The sequence below is a fragment of the Sorex fumeus genome, unplaced genomic scaffold (genome assembly GCF_029834395.1).
Source record: "Sorex fumeus unplaced genomic scaffold, SorFum_2.1 ptg000081l, whole genome shotgun sequence".
NCBI classification, from domain to species: Eukaryota; Metazoa; Chordata; class Mammalia; order Eulipotyphla; family Soricidae; genus Sorex; species Sorex fumeus.
In genome coordinates, this window is record NW_026606138.1 from 2,539,215 (window position 1) to 2,547,534 (window position 8,320).

Genomic DNA, 8,320 nt, shown 5'->3' on the forward strand with positions numbered 1-8,320 from the left:
AGCCTGCTCCCTTGGCAGGCATCTACCAAATTAATTTCATTAGGGCTGGAGCCATAGCACAGCGGTAGGGCGTTTGCCTTGCATGCAGCCAACATGGCCGACCCGAGTTCGATTCCTCTGCCCCTCTCGGAGAGCCCGGCAAGCTACCGAGAGTATCTCTCCCACGCGGCAGAGCCTGGCAAGCTCCCCGTGATGTATTTGATATGCCAAACACAGTAACAACAAAGCCTCCAATGGAGACGTTACTGGGCCTGATCGAGCAAATAGATGAACAACGGGAGGATAGTGATATAGTGATTGCTTGATCCAACAAAACGTAAGGAAATGGCAAAGGGAATTATCAGAAGATATTTTTAAAAGTCAGTTGATTGGGGGTATGGTGCTGCCAGCAGGTCAATCTGTACTTGTGAGGCAAGTGCATCAGCAGCCTGATGGTGCCTTCAGACTTCCAGATACCCCAAAATTGCTGCTGTGCCTCTGGCCAGACCCCAAAAACTTGGGGAAAAGTTTATCAAGAAAGTAAAAGGCCAAAAGTTAGGTATGTGGGAAACACACCCACAAACCACCTGGGGGCTCAGCTATATAATTGGAGGCATGGCCTCTCTGGTTCCTGATTGAACTGCTTAATGGCCATGATCCCAGAGACTCAGAAATAAATCTCGAAATCCAGTGGCTTTTGGCAGAAATGCATCTGGTCCCTGCAGTAGGTTACCGGTGCTGGGCCAACCCAGGTGGGAATAGATTTTGTGCCTTGGACTGTTCCCCCCGGCAGCCCAGTAGCCGCCATCCTTCAGAGGTCACTGGACAATCAGGTTTGGGCCCCCAGTGACGAGACATACAGGGCCTCACGGGATGGGGGTGGAGCTGGTACTATCCTCCTCACCCCAATGAGACCCCAAGTCATCGCCCACGAACTGCCTCCCTGGCTCCTGATCAAGCTGCTTAACGGCCATGATCCCAGAGACTCAGAAACAAATCTTGAAACCCAGCGGCTTTTGGCAGAAATGCGTCGGTCCCCACGGTACGTTACTGTCGCTGGGCCACCCCTGGGGGGAAAGGGTGTTGTCCCTCTGCCTGCTCCCCCTTGGCGGCTCGGTGGCCGTCATCCTTCAGAGGCCAATGACGAAACTTGTTGGGCCTCACAGGATGGGGTTGGAGCTGGGTCTGGTCTCCCCGTCCCAACGAGACCCCAAGTCATCGCCCATGAACGACCTCTCTGGGTTCTGATCATGCTGCTCAACGGCCATGATCCCAGAGACTCAAGAACAAATCTCGAAACCCAGTGGCTTTTGGCAGAAATCCCTCCAGATTTAAGTGTTAAAATTTTGGAATTTCAAAATCATATGGCCCTACTGCAGCCACGCGACATCATATGTTATTCATAACCAGCAATAGAACACAAATTGTCTACTGTTGCATTTTCAGCAGATCTGAGTGCTAGGGTAAAATCTCAAATAATAATGGTGGGTCTGGTGTTGAAATATTGAATGGGATCAAAGTAGAGAGAGAGAGTAATGTGGAAATCATCTGCCCCACAGGTAGGGGGAGGGTGTGGAATGGGGATATACTGGGGTTTTTGGTGGTGGAGAATGGGCACTGGTGAAGGTACAGGTGTTTCATTGTATGATCGAGACTTAGACCCGAAAGCTTTGTAACTGCTCTCACGGTGATTCAATAAATAAAATTATAAAAAATGAAAAAAAAAGTAAGGTGGAGTTCATGCACAATTCAATCAGCTAATCAGTGGCTGAATAAATAGCAGTACTCCTACATAAAAAAAAAAAGTCAGTTCATGGTGATTGTTGTATGATTTTAAGCCGTGTAAATAAAGCTCATTTATTACAATAGAATATAAACCCTTTTCTCATTTACATAGATAAGTTTTCAACTCTGGCATCTAAAATATATTGCATTACATTTAATTTTGTATTTGGTTCTTATTGTGGTGATTGCCTGTCTTCCCTGTCACAAGTAAAGCTTAAAATGAAAATTTCTATGCTAATATATTTTAGTGCTTACATGAAATAGGCAAAACCTGCACATGTAAAATTTAGTGAGTGAAAAGAATTAAGGAAATATCAAGGGTAAAATCTGAGTAGACATATCAAAGTGAGTATTTTATCCTAGAAAAGGAAATATTGATTTTATATGAAAAAATATTATAGATACTGCTTTAGTGTCTGCATTAGTAAGTAAAAGATTGCTATAAAAATCCCTATGGATGTAAAAAACTGATCAGACATAGAACATTCAATATAAATGAGACATTAATTCATTATTGAAAATGTGTAAAATCCCTTAGCAAGTTAAAAGCAGACATACCCAGGTTGATCCCTGGCACCTGGTATTGTGCCCTGAGTGCCAAGCCAGGACTAAGTCCTGAGTACCGCCAGGTGTGGCCCCAAACCCCCAAAATAAAAATAATAAAACATAAATTTTTATTTAAAAAACACATGATTCTACATTTGATAATTAAATCTTCCTTCCTTCCTTCTTTCCTTCCTTCCTTCCTTCCCTCCCTCCCTCCCTCCTTCCTTCCTTCCCTCCCTCCCTCCCTCCCTCCTTCCTTCCTTCCTTCCTTCATTCCTTCCTTTTTTCTTTTTTTTTGTCACATCTGGCAGTGCTCAAGGGCTACTCCTGACTCAGGGATCACCCTAGGCCACGCTCAGAAGATCTCATGATCTTGAGGATAGAAGTTGGGACTTGAGCATTCACTCTTTAGTTCTTTGTGCATCTTTCTGGTCCCTAATGTTTGAGGTATTTTTAGATTTTGTTTATTTTGTTTTGGGGCAAGCTCATCAGTGTTCAGGAGTTACTCCCAGTTCTGTGTTCAAGGTTGAGATGATGCAATGCTGGGATTCAAATCCACACTTCCCTCATGCAAAGCATTCACTACGTCTCTCAAGGTTTCTCTCTAGCTCTAGTTTGATATTTTCATAGACTCTGATGATCTTAAAAAATTTCAACAGAGGGCCTTGATACATAATATAGCACACCAGGCACTTGCCTTGCTCATGGCTGACCCATGTTTGATCCCTAGCAATCCATATGGTCCCCCAAGCACCACCAGGAGTAATTCCTTGGGGGCAAGAGATAGAACTGACCCCTGAGGACCACTGAATGTGTCCCCAAAACAAAAAACAAAACAAAAATTCAACTGGGTGAGAATATAGTGGTAAGGCATTTGCCTTGCACATGCAGACCTAGGTTCAATCTCTGGCATCTCCTATAGTGCATGAGCTTCCCAGCAGTAATCCCTGAGTGCAGAGCCAAGAACAGACCCTGAGCACCTCTGGTTGTGACCCCAAAATAAAGAAACAAACATTTAAAAAAATTTCGACAGCACCAGGAGTATATCTCAGCAGTAGAGCACTTGCCTTCCTTGCAGATGTGAGGCCCTGGATTCTATCCCCAACACCATGTCAAAAAAAAAAAAAAAAGGAAAAGGGAATGAGTTAGGGCAATGCCAGCCTAATGGTGTTCAGGGCTTACTTCTGTCTTTGTGCTCAGGAATTACTCCTGGCAGTGCTCAGGCGACCATACGAGCATGGAGTTGGGGGTGGGGTGGGGGTCAAACTGGGGTTGGCTATGTGCCAAGCAAGTGCCTTAATTATAAAACTTCTATACTCTCTGATTCCAAGAAAAGAAATTTTCAAGTCTTTCTCTAATTTATCCATTTATTTTTTGGGGTTGGCCATACCTAGCATTGTTTGGGCATCCAAACTGGCTCCTACACACAAAGCATATGTTTCAGCCCTTTGAGCCATATCCCTGACCAAAGAATTTCTCTACTTTAAAAACTATTTTCTAGCAACATGGAATTTCTGATTAAGCATCTCCTAAATGATGCTAAGATATATTACTCCTCACCAAGCAGGGAATCATATTGCCATGTGTTCCACCCCAAGGAAGGAAGTTAGGGAGGGAGGGAGGGAGGGAGGGAGGGAGGGAAGGAGGGAGGGAGGGCAAAAGGAAGAAAGGAAGGAGGGAAGGAAATTTCATCTTCATAAAACTGTGAGTGCATTAAAAAGGCTCTGAAAAGTTAAGGATCATAAACACCTTTGCTTAACTCTTTGCAGCAATTCAATCATATTCCTGTTTGAGAAATCATGAATTAAAGAATTTCTACTGAAAGGCGTTGTTACACTAGTAATCTTTGATTAATTTTACAATAAATATACCATTTAGATTTAATTGTTGATATAAATGATTTTGTATTTTTTGTTTTGTTTTTATTGTTTGTATTTTTTGCTTTTTGACGATACCCAGCAGTGTTCAAGATTTACTGCTGGTTCTGTGCTCAGGGATCACTTCTGGTGGTGCTGAGTGACCACACGCCATGCCATGGATGGAATCTGGGTCCAAGTACCCTACCTGCTCTACTCCAGCCTACAATTTTGAATTTTTCTGGCACTGACATTTGGCATTTAACATAATTGTAAAAAGAATCCCAATGACAAAAACACTTTCCATTGCTAGGAAAACATAGTATATATCTGAAGACTCCATTTAATTCCTTTAAATCTATGACAAAGAAATGTTTTGACTTTCTAGAACCTATTTTCTTTTTTTCCTCTTTTTGGGTCACACCAAGAGATGCCTAGGAGTTAATCTTAATCTTGGCTTTGCACTCAGGAATTACTCCTGGCTTTGCACTCAGGAATTACTCCTGGCAGTGTTCAGGGGATCATATGGGATGCTGGGAATCGAATCCGGGTTGGCCACATGCAAGGCAAACACTCTACCTGCTGTACTATTGCTCCAGCCCCTAGAATCTAATATTTTAATGCCTAAGGTATATTTGTTAGATTCTTCAGGCACCAATAGAAAAAAATAGATCCAGACATTGGCTTGTTCTTCAAACCCGTTATCTCTTGAACATGTACCTTACTTTCTTGTTTCCTTCTTATTCCTGCTCTAGAGATGTTCTCTCTTGAACACACACTTCTCCCTCCCTCTCTCTCCTCTCACATTTTTCTAAATAAGTTTCAATAAAAATGATCTTGCTTCACCAACACAATCATTGCATTGAAGGAATATGGATGAAAACAGGTATGTAGAAAATTACACAGTAAATGGTGATTTTATCTAAATTATGTATAAAATAGGACTCAGGGAGAGAAGCACTTGTTATTTTGGTTTGTTAAAGGAAAGTGTCACATAGTAGAAAGTGTCAGAGCTGAGTTGAAAATTATTGAACTAAAAATTCATCTGAGATAGAAGCACATATCTGTTTTCTTGACATTAACCTCAGAGATCTTTACGTCATTCTCTACAGTGCAGGAATCAAATATAAGTTCTCATGGTCACAGGAATCAGACTTGGGCCTCCCATATTAAAAACATGCATTTCAGACCTTTGACCTATCTTCCTGGCTTCTCAACTAAAAGCAATTTAAATTGAGGCACTAACAAGCTAAACCTTCCAGAATACATAAATAATCCTTTATTATCTCTTGATACCTTTATTCTTATTCATGAGGTTAGATATCAAATCAAAAAGGCTTCTAAACATTATATTCATCTATATATCAGAAACATCTTTCATCATTTCCAGAGTGGTTAAAGTTACCAAAACGTCTACAGTAGATGCCAATCACCCTTGCCCTGCAGATTGCCACAAGGCATACTGAGAAGCAGGTGAATAAGGCAGAGGTGCAGAATTCCAAATGAAGGAAAATCCCAGAAGTAATACAGCCACTGTCCAAAATGATAAGAATATTATGCTCATCTTTACACCTATTCAGACTGTGCAATCACGGAGTAATTTGGGAATAAATACATGATTTGTAGTTATAAAAATAACTGGCGTTTTGCTGTATACTTTCCTCAGAGAAGCTTTCAAGGTGGTTTTTGAATGGTTTTGTTTTGGGGCCACACCCAGCAGTACTCAGGGCCTACTCCTTGCTCTGTGCTCAGGGATCACTAAGCTTGTCTTAGATGAATTTTCAGCTCAATAATTTCATCTCTGATACTCCCTAGTATATGATGCCTTTCTCTTTTTTTGGTGACAATTTCCTTTAACGGGACTGACAGCACACTGGGTAGGGCGTTTGCCTTGCACGCGGCCGACCCGGGTTCGATTCCCAGCATCCCATATGGTCCCCTGAGTACCATCAGGAGTAATTCCTGAGTGCAGAGCCAGGAGTAACTCCTGTGCACTGCCAGGTGTGACCCAAAAAGGAAAAAAAAGAGAATTTCCTTTAACAAATAAAAATGATAATTGGGCACTATATGGGATGCCAGGATCAAACCTGGGTCATCCATATGCAAGGCAAGCAAGCATCCGACCCACTGTACTATCTCTACAGCTCCCAATTTTCAAGACAATCTTTTAAAAATATTAAACCATTTCTATTTTGTAACTTATTAAATTAAAACACTTTCATAATCTAATATACAAATAAATCTTTGTGTGAGCCTCAAATTATTGTCAGGACAGACAAATATTTTTCTAGTTGTTCATTCCTCCGATATAAACAGTATCTAAAATAGTACAAATAAATATGCTTAAGTACATAACAGGCAATAAAAATGAAAATAAACCAAGGTGTTGAGCATAGTTCAGGACTGCTTCCCTGTCCTGGTAATTAAACTTGGGGATAATAAGTCAAGGGTTGGGACTAATGACTGGGTAGGAGTTATTTCTCTATTTCCCACCTAGCCGACAAAAAACAAACACACAAACAAAAAACTAGAGCCTGAAGAGATAGCTCAGGAGACTAAACACATGATCTACATGCAGAATGACTGGGTTTGAACTCTTGAGCACAGCTGGAAATGACTCCCAAGGACTATGACAAAAGTAGTCCATTAGCACTGAGAGGTGTGACCCCAAAATAACAACAACACACACACAACAGAGAGAGCACACACAAGAGAGAGAGAGAGAAAGAGAGAGAGAGAGAGAGAGAGAGAGAGTAATGTCATGCTTCTTCAGGCTTCCATCTTTGTTTTGTTTACACTTGTTTTAGTTTAGGAAGAATTTTTCTTTCTTTTTTGTTACTTGGGCGATACCTGGAGTGCTCAGGGCTGCTCATGGCCTGTTGCTTGGTGTGGGTGGGGTGGGGGTTTGGTAACTCCTAGAGATGCTCAGGGGACTGCAGAGCTGGTGATGGAATACATGTCTCCTGCATGCAAAGCAAATGCACTCAGCCCATGGTGCTCTCTCTCAGGCTCCAGTTTAGGTAGCTATCTACTCACGTATTTTAGGGGTTCAATTTATGAATAGAGCTTCCATAGAGATGTTTACACATATATTTTGAAAATAACAGGCGTAACAAATTTTCTTTGAAAAAAATCTTTAATATCAACATACTCGGAATGTTTTGTAAATACAATATTCAATTTTAAAACACACATAATAAAATAACTTTTAGCAAGTTTCAACTGTTCTAATACTCAAGGAACTCCACATTGTGGCAAAGAAATGAACCTATTTTTGTTATACCAAAATGAAGATTTATCAATGTTCTAACATTGAGAAATGAGACAAAACATTATTAAGCCTACCTAGAGATCAAAAATGACTTCACAGACTTTTTCAGTTTTTATTTTGCTTCTGGGTAACATCCAGCAGTGCTCAGGAGCTACTGCAGGTTCTCTGCTGAGGGATTGCTAGCAGTGCATGGGGGAACCACGAGATGTCAGGGTTAAAATCCAAGTTTCCTGCATGCAAAGCATATGCTCCATCCTGTTGAGTGATGTGGTTCTTAATTTATTTTACATTATCTATTTGTCGTTCTGAATAATATGATAATCTGTTTAACAAAGGGTTACAGTTTTGAGAGCAAATAAGAAAATTTGGAGCTTGAACAGTTGTTAAATATAAAACTTCTTATATTATTGGCATATGTCTTCTTGTAGGCATTTGGTATATAGTAAATGTCTGAATGAGTAAATTACTCGTGAAGAGAATTTTCACATCTGTAAATTAAAGCTAATATCATTTAATACCGAGAATATTTGTAAAGAATGAGAACATGTAGGTGCCACAGTGCTGTTAAAAGAACTTTATAAAAAAAATTTGTGTTAGTAGGGTTATTTTGTACAAAATATCAAACTCAATTACTTTGCTTTGATGTAATATTTTAGTTACAATTATGTACATTTTAGAGGGAAAAATACCTTACAACCTATTTTAGGGAACACTGTAATTCAGATGACATCAGTGTCTTTTACCTTCTTTGGTAAGGCATTCAGGAAACCTGTTTAGTTAGTTTTTGGGGCCACACCCAGCAGTAATCTGGGAACCATATGGGATGCCAGGGACCAAACTTGGATCAGTCACGTGCAAGCATACACTCTACCCAGTGTACTAT

At 40.6% G+C, this 8,320-nt stretch overlaps 1 non-coding gene across 1 annotated transcript; it reads left to right on the forward strand.

The window, feature by feature from the left end:
* The first annotated feature begins 6,542 nt into the window (after positions 1–6,542).
* LOC130039031 (small nucleolar RNA SNORA36 family) lies at positions 6,543–6,672 on the forward strand. The gene has a single exon (XR_008794827.1). It is a non-coding gene; the product is annotated as a small nucleolar RNA SNORA36 family (small nucleolar RNA).
* Positions 6,673–8,320: the final 1,648 nt, after the last annotated feature.